A 22,849-nucleotide genomic window follows, 5' to 3' on the forward strand; every position below is an offset into this window, starting at 1 on the left:
GTCCTTCTTAGATGGGAAAAATACTCACAGGAGGAAATACAAAGTGTGGAGCAGAGACTGAGGGAAAGGTCATCACCTGTGAATCCACCCCATATACTGTCACCAAACCCAGACAATATTGTGGATGCCAAGAAATACATGCTGACAGGAGCCTGATATAGCTATTTCCTGAGAGGCTTTGCTAGAGCCTGACAAATAAAGAGGCAGGTGCTCTCAGCCAACCATTTAACTGAGAACTGAGTCCCCAATCAAAGAGTTAGAGAATGGACTGAAAGAGCTTAAGGGGTTTTCAATGTCATAAGAAGAGCAATGATATCAACTAACCAGAGCTCCAGAGCTCCCAGAGACTAAACCACCAACCAAAGAGTACACATGGAGGGATCTATTGCTTCAGCCACATATGTAGCAGAGGATGGTCTTATTGGGCATAAATGAGAGAATAGGTCCTTGGCCCTGTGGTGGTGAAATGCACCTGTGTAGGGGAAAGCCAGGGAGGGGAGATGGGAGGGAGTGGCTGGTTAGGAGACACTCTCATAGAGGAAAGGGATGGGGGTGATTTTGAGAACTGAAATCGCTAAAGGGGATAACATTTGAAATGTAAGTAAAGAAAATATCCATTCCAAAAAAAATCCAGTTTAAAAAAAAGTTGGTTGCTGAGGAAAGAGCTTGAGGTTTTGTAGTTGGGCTGAACTTCTTTACATTCTTTGCTTCCTGACATAAGGAGTGACGTGACCAGCTATTTCATGGTCTTGCTGTCCTGTCTTCCTTACTTGGATAGACTCTGTCCTTTCTATCCTCCCTTAAAGTATGAGCTGCCATATCCTCTTTTCAAAGTCCCTTCAGCCATGTATTGCTGCCCAGCAATGAAAGACTTGCAATTAATACAGAAATATGGTATCTGGAGTGGTGAATGTGAAAAAATGAATGTGTATTAGAAATTTTTCAAGAAGAGAGGCAGGATTCTGAGTTGGAGACCAGGCTTGGATACATTCTTCCTCTCTTTGGCATATCTTATAAGATTTCATCACCTCAAGTAAAGTAATTTACCATATATTCAGAATATATTGTCTGTGACTTGTAACTGGATTTGTGTTTATGTTATACCATTATTTTCAGGTTTATTTTACACTAATTTCTTATTAATTGTGTGTGATGTTGTTGTTCTTGACAACAGCCCTGAAAGTGCTCATTTGTGCCTCTAGTTTTCACTGATACATTGAGTTTAGTTCCTTAACTGGTTTGCATGTACTGACTTGCATTTATACTACATTTTTCACTACATACGCTTCCAACTTCAGTCTGCTTGTATGCATGCTCTTACATTATATATACTATTATAACTTTCTATAAAAGAAAACAAATGAGTTCCCTGCACCTAAATCCCGTGGGAAAGAGAGATGAATACCCAGGAGTGCAGACACCCTAAGGCCACAGGACAGACTGCCACCGCTACACACCTTTGCCCACATCCCTGGTCCAAGGGGAAACTGCAGAGTGCCTCTGGACACAGGAATATAGGAACAACCAGCTGCCAGTAACTGCGGTTCTGGTCTGTACCCAGGACCAAACTGAACTGGCCAAACAATTCCCTGCACCCAAATCCTGTGTGGGAGAAAGCTGGACCCTTAGAAGTGTGGATACTCCTGAGAAGTCAGAAGAGACTACCCTCTACTCACAGTCCAGACCCAAGAGGGAACCACGTAGTGCCAACTGTGTCAGCTGGGTGCAAGGAATATAGAAGCAATCAGAGGCCGATTCCCGCCTGCACATAGAACTGAAAGACAGTCTCCAGACACCTGAAATCAGAGCACCTGTCCTCGGAAAAGGCTGAAAGAAAACAGGAAAACAGTTCTACTGGAGTGCTGACACACAGGCCTACAGTAGGGTCAAGTCACTCTCAGAAACAGCAAGACAAGCAAATACCAGAGACAACCCAATGGCTAGAGGCAAGCACAGGAACCTAAGCAACAGAAACCAAGAATAATTGGCATCATCAGAACCCAGTTCTCCCACCAAAGAAAATACTGGATATCTAAACACACCAGAAAAGCAAGATTTAGATTTAAAAATCACATTTTTTGATAATGATGGAGGACTTTAAGAAAGATATTAAGAACGACCTTAAAGAAATGCAGGAAAACACAAGTAAACAGTAGAAGCTCTTAGAGAGGAAACACAAAAAGCCTTGAAAGAATTTCAGGAAAACACAACCAAACAGGTGAAAGAATTGAAAATGTAAATACAAACAATAAAGAAAGCACAAAGGGAGACAACTCTGGATATAGAAAACCAAAGGAAGAGACAAGGAGTTATAGATACGAGCATCACCAACACAATACAAGAGATAGAAGAGAGAATCTCAGGGGCAGAAGCTACCACAGAATACATTGACACAACTGTCAAAGATAGTGTAAAACTCAAAAAGCTCCTAGCCCAGAACATACAGGAAATCCAGGACACAATGAGAAGATCAAACCCAAGGATAATAGGTGTAGAAGAAAGGGAAGACTCCCAACTTAAAGGGCCAGTAAATACATTCAACAAAATTATAGAAGAAAACTTCCCTAACCTAAAAAAGAAATGCCCATAAATGTACAAGAAGCCTACAGAATTCCAAATAGATTGGACCAGAAGACAATTTTCTCCTGTTATATAATAGTTAAAACAGCACAAAACAAAGAAATAATATTAAAAGGAGTAAAGGGAAAAGGTCAAGTGACATTTAAAGGCAGACATATAAGAATTACAGCAGACTCCTGAGAGACACAGCCAGAATACAGCAAATACAGAGGTGAATGCCACAGCAAACCCCTGAACTGAGAATAGGACCCCCGTTGAAGGAATCAGAGAAAGAACTGGAAGAGTTTGAAGGGGCTCGAGACCCCATATGAACAACAATGCCAAGCAACCAGAGCTTCCAGGGACCAAGCCACTACCTAAAGACTATACATGGAGTGACCCTGTACTCTGACCTCATAGGTAGCAACGAATATCATAGTAAGATCACCAGTGGAAGGGGAAGCCCTTGGTCCTGCTAAGACTGAACCCCCAGTGAATGTGATTGTTGGGGGGAGGGCGGCAATGGGGGGAGGATGGAGAGGGGAACACCCATAAAGAAGGGGAGGGGGAGGGGTTAGGGGGATGTTGGCCCGGAAACTGGGAAAGGGAATAACCCTCGAAATGTAAATAAGAAATACTTAAGTTAATAAAAAAATAATAAAAAAATAATAAAAAAAGACTTACAACAGACTTCTCACCAGAGACTATGAAAGTAAGAAGATCGTGGACAGATGTTGTACAGACACTCAGAGAACACAAATGCCAGCCCAAGGTACTACATCTAGCAAAACTCTCAATTAACATAGATGGAGAAACCAAGATATTCCATGACAAAACCAAATTTAAAAAATATCTTTCTACAAATCCAGCCCTACAAAGGATAATAAATGGAAAACTTCAGCACAAGGTGGGAAACTATACTTTACAGAAAGCAAGAATAAATTTTCTTGTTATTGAAACTAAAAGAGAGACAAACAAACATAATTCGACCTCTAACAACGAAAATAACAGGAAGTGACACTCTGTATTCCTTAATATCATTCAACATCAATAGACTCAATTCCCCAACAAAAAGACATAGACAAACAGACTGGATACATAAAGAGGACCCAGCATTTTGCTGCATGCAGGAAACATACCTCAGAGACAAAGAGAGACACTACCTCAGAGTAAATGGCTGGAAACAACTTTTCAAGCAAATGACCTGAAGAAACAAGCTGGAGTTGCCATTTTAATATCAAATGAAATTGACTTTCAACCAAAAGACATTAAAAAAAGATGAGGAAGGACACTATATTCATCAAAGGAAAAATCCACCAAGATGAATCTCAATCCTAATATCTATGCTCCAAATACAAGGGCACCTACATTCATAAAAGAAACCTTAGTAAAGCTCAAAGCACACATTGCACCTCACACAATAATAGTAGGAGATTTCAACACCTCTCTCTCATCAATGGACAGATCATGGAAACAGAAATTAAACAGAGACAGAGAAATTAACAGAAGTTATGAACCAAATGGATTTAACAGATATTTATAGAGCATTCCACCCTAAATTAAAAGGATATACCTTCTTCTCAGCACCTCATGGAACCTTCTCCAAAATTGACTATATAATCAGTCACAAAACTGGCCTCAACAGATACAGGAAGAACGAAATAATCCCGTGCATCATATCAGATAACCATGCACAAAGACTGGTCTTCAATAACAACAATAATGGCAGAAAGCCAACACATACATGGAAGTTGAAAAATGCTCTACTCCATGACAACTTGGTCAAGAGAGAAATAAAGAAAGAAATTAAAGACTTCTTAGAATTTAATGAAAATTGAGATACAACATTCCCAAACTTATGGGACACAATGAAAGCAGTGCTAAGAGGAAAACTCATAGCTCTGAGTACCTACAAATGGAAACAGGAGAGAGCATATATAAGCAGCTTGACAGCACACCTAAAAGCTCTAGAACAGAAAGAAATAAAAAAAAAAAAAACCCGAGGAGTAGAAGGCAGGAAATAATCAAACTCAGGGCTATAAGCAAACAAGTAGAAACGAAAAGGACTATACAAAGAATCAGGAACTGGTTCTTTGAGAAAATCAACAAAATAGATAAACTCTTAGCCAGACTAACCAGAGGGCACAGAGAGTGTATCCAAAATCAGAAATTAAAAGAGAGACATATCACAGAATCTGAAGAAATTAAAATAATCATCATATCCTACTACAAAATCCTATATTCAACAAAAATGGAATATCTGGGGGAAATGGAAAATTTTCTAGATAGATACTAGGCACCAAAGTTAAATCAGGAAAAAAAATCATCTAAACAACTCCATAAGTCCTAAAGAAATAGAAACAGTTATTAAAAGTCTCCTAAACAAAATGAACCAAAGACCAGATGGGTTTAGTGCAGAATTCTATCAGAACTTCATAGAAGACCACATACCAATACTGTCCAAATTATTCCACAAAATATAAAAAGACAGAGCACTATCAAATTCCTTCGATGAAGCTGCAGTTACTCTTATACCTAAACCACACAAAGACCCAAACAAAGAAAGAGAACTTAAGACCAATTTGCCTTATGAACACTGACACAAAAATACTTCATAAAATTCTTGCAAACTGAATCCAAGAACACATGAAAAAAATCATCCATCATGATCAAGTAGGCTTCATCGCAGGGATGCAGGGAAAATTTAATATATGAAAATCCATCAATGTAATCCACTATATAAATAAACACAAAGATATGAACCACATGATCATTTCATTAGAAGCTGAGAAAGCATTTGACAAAATTAAACACCCCTTCATGAAAAAAGTCCTGGGATGATCAGGAATTCAAGGACAATATCTAAACATAGTAAAAGCAATGTAGAGCAAACCAGTAGCTAACATCAAAATGAATGGAGAGAAACTTGAAGCAATCTCACTAAAATCAGAGACTAGACAAGGCTGCCTACTCTCTCCATATTTATTCAATATAGTTCTCGAAGTCCTAGCCAGAGGAATCAGAAAACAAAAGGAGATCAAAGGGATACAGATTGGAAAGGAAGAAGTCAAAATATCACTATTTGCAGATGATAGGATAGCATATTTAAGTGATTCCAGATTTTCGTCAGAGAACTACTAAACCTGATAAACACCTTCAACAAAGTGGCTGGGAATAAAATTAACTCAAATAAATCAGTAGCCTTCCTCTACACAAAAGAGAAAAAAGCCGAGAAAGAAATTAAGGAAACGACACCCTTCAAAATAGTCCCAAATAATATAAAATACCTCGGTGTGACTTTAACCAAGCAAGAGATAAATGTGTATGATAACAACTTCAAGCGTCTGAAGAAAGAAATTGAAGATCACATAAGAGGGAAAGATTTCCCATGCTCATGGATGGGCAGGATTAATATAGTAAAAATGGCCATTTTACCAAGGATCTATAGATTCAATGCAATCCCCATCAAAATACCAACGCAATTCTTCATAGAGTTAGACAGAACAATTTGCAAATTCATCTGGAATAACAAAAAACCCAGGATAACTAAAACTATCCTCAACAATAAAAGGACTTCTGGGGGAATCACTATCCCTTAACTCAAGCAGTATTACAGAGAAATGGTGGTAAAAACTGCAAGGTAATGGTACAGAAACAGACAGACAGAGTGGGATAGAATTGAAGACCCAGAAGTGAACCCACACACCTATGGTCACTTGATTTTTGACAAAGGAGCCAAAACCATCCAATGGAAAAAAGATAGCACTTTCAGTAAATGGTGCTGGTTCACCTGGAGGTCAACATGTAGAAGAATGCAGATTGATCAATGCTTATGACCCTGTACAAAGCTTAAGTCCAAGTGGATCAAGGACTTCCACATCAAACCAGATACACTCAAACTAATAGATGAAAAATATGGGGAAGAATCTCGAACACATGGGCACTGGAGAAAATTTCCTGAACAAAACACCAATGGCTTATGCTCTAAGATCAAGAATTGACAAATGGGATCTCCTAAAACTGTAAAGCTTCTGTAAGGCAAAGGACACTGTGGTTAGGACAAAAAGGCAACCAAAGGATTGGGAAAAGATCTTTACCAATCCTACAACTGATAGAGGGCTTATATCCAAAATATACAAAGAACTCAAGAAGTTAGACTGCACGGATACAAATAACCCTATTAAAAATGGGGCTCAGACCTAAACAAGGAATTCACTGCTGAGGAATGCAGAATGGCTGAGAAACACCTAAAAAAGTGTTCAACATCTTTAGTCATAACGGAAATGCAGATCAAAACAACCCTGAGATTTCACCTCATAGCAGTCAGAATGGTTAAGATCAAAAACTCAGGTGACAGTAGATGCTGGCAAGGATGTAGAGAAAGAGTTACACTCCTCCATTGTTGGTGGGATTGCAGTCTGGTACAACCATTCTGGAAATCAGTCTGGAGGTTTCTCAGAAAATTGGACATTGAACTGCCTGAGGACCCAGCTATATCTCTCTTGGGCATATACCCAAAAGACACCACAACATATAACAAAGACACATGCTCCACTATGTTCATAGCAGTCTCATTTATACTAGCCAGAAGCTGGAAAGAACCCAGATGCCCTTCAACAGTGCAATGGATACAGAGAATGAGGTACATCTACACAATGGCATACTACTCAGCTATCAAAAACAATGAGTTTATGAAATTCATAGGCAAATGAATGGAACTGGAATATATCATCCTGAGTGAGCTAACCCAATCACAGAAAGACATACATGGTATGCACTCATTAATAAGTGGCTATTAGCCCAAATGCTTGAATTACCCTAGATGCCTAGAACAAATGAAACTCAAGACGGATGATCAAAATGTGAATGCTTCACTCCTTCTTTAAAAGGGGAAAAAGAATACCCTTGGGAGGGAATTGCCAGACAAAGTGTAGAACAGAGGCAGAAGGAACACCCTTTCAGAGCCTGCGCCACGTGTGGCCCATACATATATAGCACCAAACAAGATAAGATGGATGAAGCAAAGAAGTGCAGGATGATAGTAACTGGATGTAGATCTCTCCTGAGAGACAGAGCCAGAATACAGCAAATACATAGGCAAATTCCAGCACCAAACCACTGAACTGAGAACGGGACCCAGTTCGAGGAATCAGAGAAAGGACTGAAAGAGCTTGAAGGGGCTTGAGACCCCATATGAACAACAATGCCAACCAATCAGAGCTCCCAGGGACTAAGTCTCTACCCAAAGACTATATATGTGGACTGACTCTGGTCTCCAACTGCATTGGTAGAAATGAATATCCTAGTAGGGACACCATTAGAAGGGGAAGCCCTTGGTCCTGCTAAGACTGAATCCCCAGTGAATGTGATTGTTGGTGAGAGGGCGGTAATGGGGGGACGATGGGGAGGGAAACATGCATATAGAAGGGGAGGGGAATGGGTTTGGGGATGTTGGCCCAGGAAACCTGGAAAGGGAATAACAATCGGCATGTAAATAAGAAATCCCCAAGTTAATAGAGATGGAGGAAAAAAAAAAAGATTGATGAGGCTAAAAATGCATGTGGAAAAAGACCTGATATAGATCTCTCCTGAGAAATACATCCAGGGCATGTCCAATACAGAGGTCAATGCTAGCAGCAAACCACTGAACTGAGAACAGGAGCCCCTAGAGGGAATTTAGAGGAAGGATTGAAAGAATTGAAGAAACTTGCATCCCCATAAAAACAACAATGCCAACTAACCAGAGCTTCCAGGGATTAAACCACTACCGAAAGACTATACATGGACTTCAACTGCATATGTAGCAGAGAATAGCCTTGTTTGGGCACCAGTGGAAGGGAAAGCCCTTGGTCCTGCCAAAGTTGGACGCCCAGTGCAGGGGAAAAAGGGGGGCAGAGATGTATAAGGGGATATCTGTATGGAGGAGGGGAAGGAGAAGGGGATGGTGGCTTATGGACAGGAAACTGGAAAGGGAATAACATTTGAAATGTAAGTAAAGAAATGTAACTAATAAATTTTTTTTAAAAAATGGGGTTCAGAGCTAAACAAAGAATTCACAGCTGAGGAATGCAGAATGGATGAGAAACACCTAAAGAAATGTTCAACATCATTAGTCATAAGGGAAATGCAAATCAAAACAACCCTGAGATTTCACCTCATACCAATGAGAATGACTAAGATCAAAAACTCAGGTGACAGCAAATGCTAGCAAGGATGTGGAGAAAGAGGAACACTCCTTCATTATTGATGGGATTGTAGACTGGTACCACCATTCTGGAAATCAGCCTGGAGGTTCCTCAGAAAATTGTACATTGAACTACCTGAGGACCCAGCTATACCTCTCTTGGGCATATACCCAAAAGATGCCCCAACTTATAACAAAGATACATATTCCACTATGTTCATAGCAGCCTTATTTATAATAGCCAGAAGCTGGAAAGAACCCAGATGCCCTTCAACAGAGGAATTGATACGGACAATGTGGTACATCTACACAATGGAATATTACTGCTATCAAAAACAATTACTTTGTGAAATTCATTGGCAAATAGATGGAACTGGAAAATATCCTGAGTGAGGTAACCCAATCACAGAAAAACACACATGGTATGCACTCATTGATAAGTGGCTTTAAGCCCAAATGCTTGAATTACCTTAGATGCACAGAACACGTGAAACTCAAGAAGGATGACCAAAATGTGAATGCTTCACTCCTTTAAAAGGGGAACAAGAATACCCTTGGCAGGGAATAGAGAGGCAAAGTGTAGAACAGAGGCAGAAGGAACACCCATTCAGAGCCTGCCCCACATGTGGCCCATAAATATACAGCCACCAAACTAGATAAGGTGGATGAAGCAAAGAAGTTCAGGCTGACAGGAACCGTATGTATATCTCTCCTAATAGACACAGCCAGAATACAGCAAATACAGAGGCGAATGCCAGCAGCAAACCACTGAACTGAGAATGGGACCCCAGTTGAAAGAATCAGAGAAAGGACTGGAAGAGTTTGAAGGGGCTCGAGACCCCATATGATCAACAATGCAAACCAACCAGAGCTTCCAGGGACTAAGCCACTACCCAAAGACTATACATGGTCTGACCCTGGGCTCCAACCTCATAGGTAGCAATTAATAGCCTAGTAAGAGCAACAGTGGAAGGGGAGCCCTTGGTCTTGCCAAGTCTGAACCCCCAGTGAACATGATTGTTGGGGGGAGGGTAGTATTGGGGGGAGGATGGGAAGGGGAACATGCATATGGAAGGGGAGGGGGAGGGGTTGGGGGATGTTGGCCCGGAAACCGGGTAGGGGAATAACCATTCAAATGTAAATTTCTTGAGTATTCAAGAAATACTCAAGTTAATAAAGATAAAAAAAAATTTAAAAAACCCAAGTGCTTACTTTACCTTATTTGACTAGTATAATTCATACCTTTTCATCTTATTCTATTTTGATAATTTAAGAAATTGTGTAGAAATATGTCTTCTTTAGCATAAGCAACTGTCTATAGTCTGTAATAGCTTTGAGTGTTAAAAGAAAACAAGGTAGGATGTCATGTGGGAAAATTTAATTATAAAAATAATCAAGGGTTACATTATTTAGCAGGATCATTGGTGATGGGAATTATCTTTAAAATGAGCTATTATCTAAACGACAATGTGATTAAATAACTACACACATTCCATTTCTGACATGAGTCTTAGTTCTATTCTCTTTTTTATTCTGATCAATGATCTCATTTTAGTCATTCCTATTTCTTTCTGTAAAAATATGTTTGCTTCATATTTTACTGCTTTCAATCTCTATTTTAGATCATCCCCTAAATCAACACCACAGTTTTCTTTGTCAAATTTAACAGTCACCCATCTTTCTTATTATTTTATGACATTTAAATATTGTTTTTTCTTGACAGAACATTTCAATAAATAAATAGCCATTAGTATTCACTTTCATGTATAAAGTTATTGAGGTGAGAAAAGTTGAAAATGTAAGCAAATATATACAAAGTACAGATCGCTAAAAGACATGTTATTCAATAATATATGATATTAAAATCACTTTATTCCTTATGATATTAAACTTTATTTTATACAACTATTACCAACAAAATGCATTTCAAAACTCAGATGAATGTTATAGGTGGTTTTATGTAGATAGTTATTAGAATTATTCTTTATGATATTTTCAGGTTTCCTCCCACTCATTTTACCCTCCTTTACTAATTTTTCTCCCTTATAATTGCTCCCTTCTCCTAGTTATTTTACTATTACTATGATCAAATATTACGACCAAAACAACATGGAAAGGAAAGAGTATTTGGCTAACACTTTTCACGTCCATGTTCATCACTGAAGAATATCATACCATGAATTCAAACAGGGCAGGAGTCTGGAGTCAGGAGCTCATGAAGAGGCAATGGAAGGGTGCTTTTTAATGGCTTGCTCAGCCTACTTATAGAAATCAAAGCCATTTGCCCAGGAGTGTCTATACCCACAATATATTGGACATTCTCATTGATAACTAATTAAGAAAATGTCCTAAAGGCTTCTGTGCTAGCAGCTAGATAATCTAAACTAGCAGTGATCCTGGTGGGTCTTGTCCCTCCTGGGAATCACATATTAAATATTCTGCATATCAGATATTTACATTAAAATTCAAAATAGTAGCAAAATTACAGTTATATAGTAGTGACAAAATAATTTTATGGTTGGGGGGCACCACAATGTGAGGAACTCTTTTTTTTTTTTTTTTTTTTTTTGGTTCTTTTTTTCGGAGCTGGGGACCGAACCCAGGGCCTTGCGCTTCCTAGGTTAGCGCTCTACCACTGAGCTAAATCCCCAGCCCCGTGAGGAACTCTTAAAGGTCACAGCATTAGGAAAATTGAGAACCACTGCTCTACAGGCATTTGCTGTACTGATTTTCTTTCCTCTCACATGATTATAGATCATGTCACGTTGACATAAAACTAGCTAGCAAGCATATCACCCATATTTGTTATCTCCCCCTTCATATTTTTTGTACTCTGCTATTCTACTGTTTCAATATATTGTTCCTCTCATACAAGGGTCCAGTATTACTTTTTTGATTTCTTTAGTTCTTCCAGAATATGTGTCATACCTGAAGACTTAGAGCTAAGGTATGTTAGATGAGAGAGAATATATATCTGGGTTAGCTCCCTTTTATGATATTTCTGAGTTCCAACAATTTACCAAGAAATTTCATGATTTTATTTTTATTCATAGCTAAATAGTATTCTGTAGTGAATGTGCACCTAATTTTAATTTGTCAGCTGTAAGAACTCTAAGTTGTTCCAATTTTCTAGCTACTATAAAGAGAGCAGCAATGAACAGGGCAGAGTAGACATCGGTTGAGTGTAATTCTGAGTTGTCAGAGCATATGCCAAATATCATTTATTATCATACTGGTTTCCACGGTGGCTGGACCAGTTTGTCATCCTGCCAATGGTAAATAAGGGTTTCCCTTGCACCATACACACTTCAGTATTTGTTTTTGTTTGGTTGGTATTTTGTTTTTTGCTTTTACTTTTGTTGTTTGTTTGTTTGTGTTTTATCTGTACCATTCTTAAAGGGGTAAAATGAAATTTTACTTCTGCAATTGCTATGAATCAAGAATATTTTAGAGATATCTTTAGTTACTTTTTTTTTCCTTCATTGAGTAATCTTTATCCAGACCAAAGAGCTCCCCACCTCCCCAATATTTAAGGGATCATTTGTTTTCTTGACTGTGTTATTTGGTTTCTTAATGCATTTTTAGTGTGTGGTTGACATATGCAGTGACACTAAATTAGAAAAAGCTCCTGATTTCCTTTTTAATATAGACCGTTAGAGTTTCCATTATAGGAATGCTTTCACTATGTCACAGTTCATTTGTTCTGTTACAATTTTATTTTAATTTCATTCCAGGAATTTATTAGACTTGATTTTCCCTTTAGTCCAATCAGCATTCAGTAGTGAACTATGTAATCAGTATGAGTTTATGTATTTACTAAATATTTGTTGCTGGTTAGTTTTAAACTTTATTACATTATGGTCATTTAGGATCACAGGTTTATTTATATTTTTCTGAACTTGTAAAAATTATGTTTTCCAGGATGTGATCTATTTTAAAAAATAATTCAAGTACATTTTAGTAGAAAGTATATCTTTTGATAATTGGGCTTAAAATTCTGTTATTATCAGTTAAGCCATTTAATGTGCAATGTCATTTAATTCAGGTGTATCTCTGTTTATTTTTATCCATATGTCATGTCTGTTAGAGAAAATGAGATGTCATGATCACACATTATCAGTGGGTTGATGTTAATATGTTTCTTAAAATTGAGGAACATTTATTGTATTAAATTGGATGCATCAGAGGGTGGGTTTTTTATTTTTGGTTGTTTTTTGTTTGTTTTCTTACTTTGGCATATATGTTGAAGATAGCAATGTTTTCTTGATTAAGTATTCCTTTGATTGTAATGAAATGTCCTTCGACATTTGAAAAATTTTGCATTGAAGTCTATTCTGTTTGCTTCCTGATCCCATTTGATTGGCAGACCTTTATCAATTGGTTTCTTCTGAGGCAATGCCTATCATAGAAGCTACGATAAACCTCTATAAAAGAGATGAGTGTTAAATGTATCTCCTCACACTTTTCTGAAGCTGGGTTCTCTAAAGTATTATCTTATTGTACTCTATATCTGTCAGAAGCAATTCAAATGACCAGGAAATGGAATCAGAAGCCATAAAGTCAAAGAATTATGACAGGAACAAACATGAATGACAAACAATAATAATAATTAACAAAATAAAGAAATTAATGTATTATTATTATGAGTCCCAGAAGAACACCAAGCTATAAAAACATATTTTCAGAGGACCTAGGTAAAACCCATAGATATTTTGTGATTATCTGTTGACTGTCTATGAGCCTCTATCACTCCAAGATAGTTGATTTCGTGTGCCATGTTCTTTTCTCCTTAGGGATGAAACCTAATTCCTCACTGGTTTTTCATGTAGTATACTGTATATAGAAGGGACTAAGACTTTAATATGTAGGAGAATAAAGCCCCTTGAAATAAATTGATACCAGCTCCAGTAATTCCTGTTTCATGTACAGCAGGCATTGCTCAACAACAATGATATGCTCTGAGAAATGAATAAGTAGGTAATTTTACTGTTAGACAATCCTAGATGGACATACAATGTGAAAGTGCACTCCTTTAATCCCCGTAAGGAAGCAGCAGAGGCAGGTATGTGAGGCCAGCCCATCTACATAGTGAGTTCCAGGGAGCCAGGGGCTATCTAGTAAGACCTTATTTGGAGAAAAGAAAAACTATTATATAGTTATATATATACAGGTATATTATAATGACTGGTAATGCAGTAGCTTTGCTGGTGTCCTTGACATCTCTGGCACCTACTAATAACTTAGATCATTAAAAATGCACAGAAATCTATATAAGAATATATAGAAAAACAAATAAGAAAAAATTAGTGCTTATAAGCAAATCAACATCTCTGATTAACTGACTTATAATGGTGGATAAACCAATTTGTTCTGGAATGAATAATGTTCATGCAAATAATGGAACTGCAGACTTATTTTCCTAACATATAAAAATTCAAAATAGGTTGCCCAAGTACCCAAACATTAGAATAGGTGTGATGGCTTATTCCTATAATCATACACCTAAGTATGATGGCTTATGGCTGTAATTATAGCACTAGGTAGATGGAGTGAGGAAAATTTCTGAACCTTTGAGGATAGCCTGAACCACATAATGAGTTTTAGGACATAAAATGCTACTATGTAAAATCCTGTGTCCAGTAAATAAATAAATTTTGGATCTAAAAAATAAGTATCCAAAATAAGTACCTTTATGAAAGTTATTTGACAGTTATTTGCTAATATGGCAACATTGTCATAGATAATGAAAGAGCAATATGAATCCCATTTGTCTCCATTTAAGAACCATGTCTGATTTCAAAAAGGGTCATAAGGCATCAGTTTCAGAAATAGACTGTAAGTCCCAGAATCTAAGTCATAAGACATCTCTATGAACAGACCATAAAATCCAGAACAAGATCATAAAAACCCTTCCCAAATAACAGCCTGGAAATAACCACAAAAATGATAAATATCTCATAATGAACCATGTGTTCTGGGAAGCCCTATCCCATCACATGATTGTTCATCTATGACATAGAAATTCAGACCACTGATCACATATGGCCTCCTAGCAACTACGAATGAAATTTTAGATTACCATACCTTTCTAAAAAGTTTCATATAAGAAGGCCCACATGCCTTTGTCTGGAGTCACTAGCTTAGAGAATGCTTGAGACTTGCATGATGGTTGTTTTCACAGAACAAACGTTCTTCCTTCAAGTATCCTTCCTGTGATTTTTGGACACTTACAATAACAAAAGTAATAAAGGTAAAGTATGCTTCAGAAAATTAATCATTCTTTTGCACAAAGGATTTTATTAAGACAAAAGACATAAAATTGAATAGTTTTTAATCATATGATTGTTAAAATTTTATATACAGAATATCTGATATCTAGGTTATTTAAAGAACTACCAAATCTGTCATGGCCTTGGTAGGAACAGAATAACACAGTCCCAGTTCTTGGGTCAGGGTCAGATGTGGGTCTCCAGGAGTGTTAATAGCTGTAATGGGTGTAAGTCTTATTTGTAAAATAATGTACATATTTTACATTCCTCCTTCCAGGAATCTCATGCCAGTGATGTTAATGTCTTAGCAAAATGGTAAATATTGGGACCTTCAAGACAGCACATAAGGTTATGGAAAAAACTCTAAAACTATGATTTTGAAAATTTATAATGTCTCAACTATGCAGAAAAAAAAGAAGCAATAAAATTATATGAGGATCTTCATGAATCTAAATGAACAAAAGCAGGTGTGGTGTGAGCCAACCTGTCATAAAGATACTAAGGGTGGAGATAAAGAGAGTTAGGGAGTGGTTTCTACAGGAGATCCCTCCCAGCTAAGTTTTTGTTTATGCTTACAAAGATAAGATTCCACACAGCTAAATTATGTTTGTTTGTTTATGCTTACAAAGGTAGACAAATATCTGAGTTCAGGATAAGCCTGAGGCAAAAAAGGTTAGGCCAGGTATAGTAGAATGGTAATTTCCAGATTGGGGTTCCACCCAGTTTGTTTAGCATCAATATTTAACAGAAGCAAGCAGATCTCAATGTTTATGCAATGTTGAAAGAAAACGTGCATTTGCTATTTCCTAAGAATTAAGGAACTGGTTTCACAATATGCTGATTCATATAGGATAATCGAGAGGGAACCGTGAATAAATAAATTAATTGCTAAATAAGTAAGTAAGTAAATAAGTAAATAAATAAATAAATAAACTTTGCTTTTTGTTTGCATGAGATGAGCTACCAGAAAGCTATAGCAGTTTCTTAGAATTTTTCTCTAGAGAGAGCTGAACTATCTAGAGATGTCTGGAGAGCAAAAACAGAAAACAGCACTTCAAGAATGTTTTCTGAGAATATTTCTGACTTGGTAGGAACAGTCAACAATTTTTATAGCAGAATTTCTGACTTTGTTCAGAAAACTCATGGGCCATCCAGATATCCAGATAGCTTTTAGAATTTTTACTATCTGAAAGAGCTGTCTCAACAAGAGGATTTTTAGAGTAGCAAGAAAAAGTTGTCTAGAGCAGAGAAGAGGAGAGAGAGAGAGAGAGAGAGAGAGAGAGAGAGAGAGAGAGAGAGAGAGAGATTGATTTTGAGATTTGGAAAGACATCTCTGCAGAACCTAGGTTGCCAGCTCAGAGCCAAGATTTGACTTCGAATTGACATTGAGTAGTTTGTTTAGCAGCTCCCAGATATATCTTCCACATAACCTCTCTACAAATCAAGGCTGGACCTCAGCAAATAACTTCTATAACTGAACAATGCAAATAATGCTGTAACCAATTCATCCCCATTCAGCTAAAACCAAATATAGCCTTTTAACACTGGAACTACCAAGAGTGATATTGAGCAATTCTAATCCTGCACAGTGACTCAGCATACTATAAATACTCAGATCCACTAGAAAGGTGCTAAGAATGTTCCTGGTACTTTTTTTTTGGGGGGGGGGTGGGTTAATGACTTTTTTATTTTTATTTTTTTGTTCTTTTTTTTGGAGCTGGGGACCGAACCCAGGGCCTTGTGCTTCCTAGGCAAGTGCTCTACCACTGAGCTAAATCCCCAACCCCTAATGACCTTTTTAATTATTTTTTAAACTTTTATTAGATATATTTCTTTACTTACATTTCAAATGTTTGGTACCTTTTATATACAACTGACATAAGCCAATTAGATACTTGACTGGAGGAAGCCACTGATTAAAAATTAAGACCCCCTCTGATAAAGCATAAATAAACAGAAAAGATGCAGCTCCTCCAGTCTTGCTGCTACTCACCACCATATAATACTTAAATAAATTTTGTCATGCAGTTCTGGATCTGTCTTCATTTTCTGGTTCTCCCTGAAACTTTTGATCAGACTTAAAATACTCATATCATAAATTTGATGGAACAATAAAACTTGGCAATATTTCAATAAACTATTTTAGGGGAGAAAAAAATGAATAAGAAGCATATGAACATATGTTCAACACATGAAACCATTAAAATGCAAGTCATGCCCACTTAAAGTACTATTAAGAATTTGAAGATAATAAGAATTTTGGGGAAAAAGTGTAGAAATTTAAGTATTTTACCATTATTTACGGAAAAAATACAGTATAGTGCAGCTTTAGTGGAAAATTGTTTTAGCCTATTCTTTAAACTTAACTGCAAAATTATCATAACTCAAATTGATATTTATTTATGAATGTTCACTGCCACATATACACATAAAACAATAAAAGGACACCACTTAATGTTTAAAATAGATGAAGGAGTTAGAAATTATAGCCATAAACTGGAATAATATTCATTCCAACATATGCAGTTTCAATGCACACTACAAGGCTAAACATTGAAATCATTATGTGAATAATGTAAACCAGATAAAAGGAAAACATATATAACACACAAATTCACAGGATCAAAATATAGGTTTTAAGATAGCACTAGCAAGCAGAAGGTGCAATGATAAGGTAATGGTTAATGAATATAGGTGTTTTAATTCATGTGATTAAGTAATATAGGCATACAGATTACTGATGGCTACAGTGATCTCTGACTGTATTTAATAATATAAAACTGGATAAAATGGAAATTTTTTGAAGTGTTAAATTTTGCCAAATAAAATATTAAACAAATATGTAAGACTTTTTCAAAACAATAAATAACTAAATAGGAAAATTACTATACATTTGAGAAAAACACATACACACACACACACACACATCAATACACACATATACACATTACAGGTTGCTTTTATATGAAAATTCCAGACTTGAAAAATAAAGAAAGCATAATAAAATATCTAAAGAAATAAGCAATTTGATTAGAAAGATTACTAAACAAGATAACTATGAGAAAAGAATAGATTGCTTGGGAAGAACTTAAATAACTACAATAAATTATATATTCATAATATATATGCATGTATACATACATTCAGTATGACAAAGTCTTAGTGAAGACATAAAATGGCAAATTTCTCATAAAACTAGTAATTGTTGGTGAACTAAAATATATATTTAAAGAACTTTTAAAAGTAGAATTAAACGTATAAGCAAGAAGTATGAAAAGAGGTTAAAATAAAAATAAGGATAACATGAGTATGACATTTGGCTGATCATATTCCTAATCATAAGATGAAGATGAAGCATGAGAGGAAAAATTCACATTCAAACAAAACATTAAGAGCTTCAAGTTCCCGCGGGTCCCGGCCCGCAGGAGCTCTCTGCTCCCAAACCCCGTGTGAGAGAGACCTCACCGCCTGAACAGGTGGGCACCCCTGAGGCTGCAGAGGGGAGGAGACCACCAACACTGCCCACCCCTGCCCACATCCCTGGCCCAAGAGGCAACTGTATAAGGCCTCTGGGTTCCCGTAGGGGAGGGCCCGGGAGCGGCAGGACCCCTGCGCCTGAGACACTGACGGAACCTGAAGGAAACAGACCGGATAAACAGTTCTCTGCACCCAAATCCCATGGGAGGGAGAGCTGAACCTTCATAGAGGCAGACATGCCTGGGAGACCAGAAGAGACTGCACTCTGTGCGCATCCAGACGCCAGAGGAAAACACCAAACGTCATCTGGAACCCTAGTGCACGGAGGCTCCCGGAAAGAGCAGCGCAGATCTTCCCGGTTGCTGCCGCCGCGGAGAGGACTTAGGCAGTGCCCCATAAGCAAACTTGAGCCTTGGAACCACAGGTAGGACCAACTTTTCCCCTGCAAGAAACCTGCCTGGTGAACTCAAGACACAGGCCCACAGGAACAGCTGAAGACCTGTAGAGAGTAAAAACTACACGCCCGAAAGCAGAACACTCTGTCGCCATAACAGGCTGAAAGAAAACAGGAAAACAGGTCTACAGCACTCCTGACACACAGGCTTATAGGACAGTCTAGCCACGGTCAGAAATAGCAGAACAAAGTAACACTAGAGATAATCTGATGGAGAGGCAAGCGCAGGAACCCAAGCAACAGAAACCAAGACTACATGGCATCATCGGAGCCCAATTCTCCCACCAAAGCAAACATGGAATATCCAAACACACCAGAAAAGCAAGATCTAGTTTCAAAATCATATTTGATCATGATGCTGGAGGACTTCAAGAAAGACATAAAGAACTCCCTTAGAGAATAAGTAGAAGCCTACAGAGAGGAATCGCAAATATCCCTGAAAGAATTCCAGAAAAACACAATCAAACAGTTGAAGGAATTAAAAATGGAAATAGAAGCAATCAAGAAAGAACACATGGAAACAACCTTGGACATAGAAAATGAAAAGAAAAGACAAGGAGCTGTAGATACAAGCTTCACCAACAGAATTCAAGAGATGTAAGAGAGAATCTCCGGAGCAGAAGATTCCATAGAAATCATTGACTCAACTGTCAAAGATAATGTAAAGCAGAAAAAGCTACTGGTCCAAAACATACAGGAAATCCAGGAGTCAATGAGAAGATCAAACCTAAGGATAATAGGTATAGAAGAGAGTGAAGACTCCCACTCAAAGGACCAGTAAATATCTTCAACAAAATCATAGAAGAAAACTTCCCTAACCTAAAAAAAGAGATACCCATAGGCATACAAGAAGCCTACAGAACTCCAAATAGATTGGACCAGAAAAGAAACACCTCCCGTCACATAATTGTCAAAGCACCAAACGCACAAAATAAATAAAGAATATTAAAAGCAGTAAGGGAAAAATGTCAAGTAACATATAAAGGCAGACCTATCAGAATGACACCAGACTTTTCGCCAGAAACTATGAAGGCCAGAAGATCCTGGACAGATGTCATACAGACCCTAAGAGAACACAAATGCCAGCCCAGGTTACTGTATCCTGCAAAACTCTCAATTAACATAGATGGAGAAACCAAGATATTCCATGACAAAAACAAATTTACACAATATCTTTCTACAAATCCAGCACTACAAAGAATAATAAAGGGTAAAGCCCAACATAAGGAGGCAAGCTATACCCCAGAAGAAGCAAGAAACTAATCGTCTTGGCAACAAAACGAAGAGAAGAAAAGCACACAAACATAACCTCACATCCAAATATGAATATAACAGTAAGCAATAATCACTATTCCTTAATATCTCTCAACATCAATGGCCTCAACTCCCCAATAAAAAGACATAGATTAACAAACTGGATAAGCAACGAGGACTCTGCATTCTGCTGCCGACAGGAAACACAGCTCAGAGAAAAAGACAGACACTAACTCAGAGTGAAAGGCTGGAAAACAACTTTCCAAGCAAATGGTCAGAAGAAGCAAGCTGGAGTAGCCATTCTAATATCAGAAAAAATCAATTTTCAACTAAAAGTCATCAAAAAAGATAAGGAAGGACACTTCATATTCATCAAAGGAAAAATCCACCAAGATGAACTCTCAATCCTCATCTTCGTTTGGTTTATATACAAGTGTGCAATTTCTAGGCTTGAAAGTAAAATGATGCTATCTGGTGCTGGATAGAGGAGCCTTATTTTTTATTATGGCCGCTTGCTATTTTTGTAACATGGTGATTTGGTTGAACACAATAAAGTACAGTAGTAACTGATCTCCCCTTCTTCCTGGATGAGTGAGGAGATGATTAAATGTTGATGTCAGCATCCTTGAGCATATTCAGATGAGCTTCTGCTTCTGTTGAAAAGGATGCTGTGTTTGATTGTGGTCCGAAGCTTTGAAGCACTACTTGGCATCTCCTTCCTTGGAGGTCTCACTGTTTCAACATAACAGATTTGATAGCTTGTTGGTAAGGTGAGGTCCAGCTTGTCTCCACTAGGTCATCGTCATGTGAATCCGGTGGTTATACGGTTTTGTTCGAGGGATATTTCATTTTTTAATAACGGTTTTAGCTGACATTCATGGAGAGAATGAATCCTTAGAACTTTGCCACTAGTGAAAGGAAATCCTGTCTAGAGTATGTTTCTTTACAAAGCTGTGTCACACCATCCTTTGGGCCCTCTGCTGGAAAAGTAGAATCAAGTCTCAAATAATGCCTTTTAAATTGTATCCTCTAGTATTATAGATGTAGGACAGTACTGTATCATACCTCTGTGGATGTAAAATAGCTTGTACCTGCTTTATGATACGTAGTAGTGACCGTGCTTTATCAGAGCTGTTTTTAATGATGTTGCTCAGAATGTTTTCTTTCCAGATGATGATTGAGAAGCTAATTTAAAAAAAAAATGGTGCCAGGTACCACAAGAATAACAGAACTGTGCTGTTTTCTCGGGTTTTGTTTTTTTACTTTTTTTTTTTTAATGGAGTGTGCTGGATGTCTCTACAGTTTTGTTCAGATGACTGCAGAACCTGGAAAAGCTGTTGCTGCTGTTGATGCATAACACACTGCTATTATTGGTCTTTTTATATAAATATAAATATATATATATATATATATATACAGATATATAATTTGAATTTTTTGAAACTTTAGCTGTGCTGTCAACTTTGGAAAAAAGTATCCCCGTTTATTGTGTTGAGTTGGCACTGTACAGAAATTAACAGCCATATTGGTCTAGAAATGTTGAACTTAAGTTTTTTCCATTTGTACAGGGGTAACACACTGTATTAAATATGTACGGTCTTATCTACGTGGGTTTGATTACAAAAACTAATAAAGTATTCTCTAAATTTAAAAAAAAAAAAGAAGAAAACTGTTACTACCAAAAAAAAAAAAAGAGCTTCAAGTTGCAGAACTGTTCCAAACATATTTCAGAACACAACTGAACACATTTAAATGTTCAGTTCTTCCTTCACTATGGGATTTTATCTTTTAAATTCGTCACAAGTTAAAGTCAGAATTTCATTTAATACCACTATCCTAGCAAATATTATAGGTCAAAAAAATACCACCAGATAGAGCGTTACTTTAGTTTCTCTTCAATATTATTATAGTTGTCTCAGCACTGAGACTCACACAGCATCACCCAAGATCTCATAGCTAGTTGAAGAAAAGCTGAATTAATACAAGCAAAGACAATGAAAATTGTTTGGATAAGTTTTTAATTGGTAGGGAAATATTCTGAGGATTTTGGATAGTCATAAAGGATAACAGCAATTGTGGTTAAGCTAGAGATTTATTCAGTAAATATAATTATTAGATTTTGTCATAAGAAAATAGAAACAGAAGTTAAAACTTCTAAAATAATAATGAAAATTATCAATAACAGTTCAGTATAACATTAGTAAAAGAATAAAAGAAAAGGAAACAAAGGAAATGATGACAAGTCATTAAAACTGAATATGTTAGCAATTTTCTTAAATAAACATTGACTAAATGATCTATTTAGAAATTAAACTATTATCAACAAAAAATACAAAAATGGACTATCTGAGAAAAACACAGTTAAAACTAGTAATCAAGGAAGTAACATAATGAAAAACAACATAATACAAATAACTGAAAAAAACAAATATTCATTAAAATGTTTTGGTAATAAGTTAATGGTTTACCCGGAAATAGATATAGTGTTCAACACTATACACTTAAAAGTGTAGTCCTTCAACTTTAGGTTGTTTCTGATAACTGGTAAATATTCAACATTACTGTGCACAGGATCCAGAGGGAAGGCAGGGCTAGCCCTTCTGGTTGTGGCCCTCACAGAGATCTGAAACCCAGATCTGAGAAGCAACTCAA

Source organism: Rattus norvegicus, chromosome X, assembly GCF_036323735.1.
Source record: "Rattus norvegicus strain BN/NHsdMcwi chromosome X, GRCr8, whole genome shotgun sequence".
Classification (NCBI taxonomy): Eukaryota; Metazoa; Chordata; class Mammalia; order Rodentia; family Muridae; genus Rattus; species Rattus norvegicus.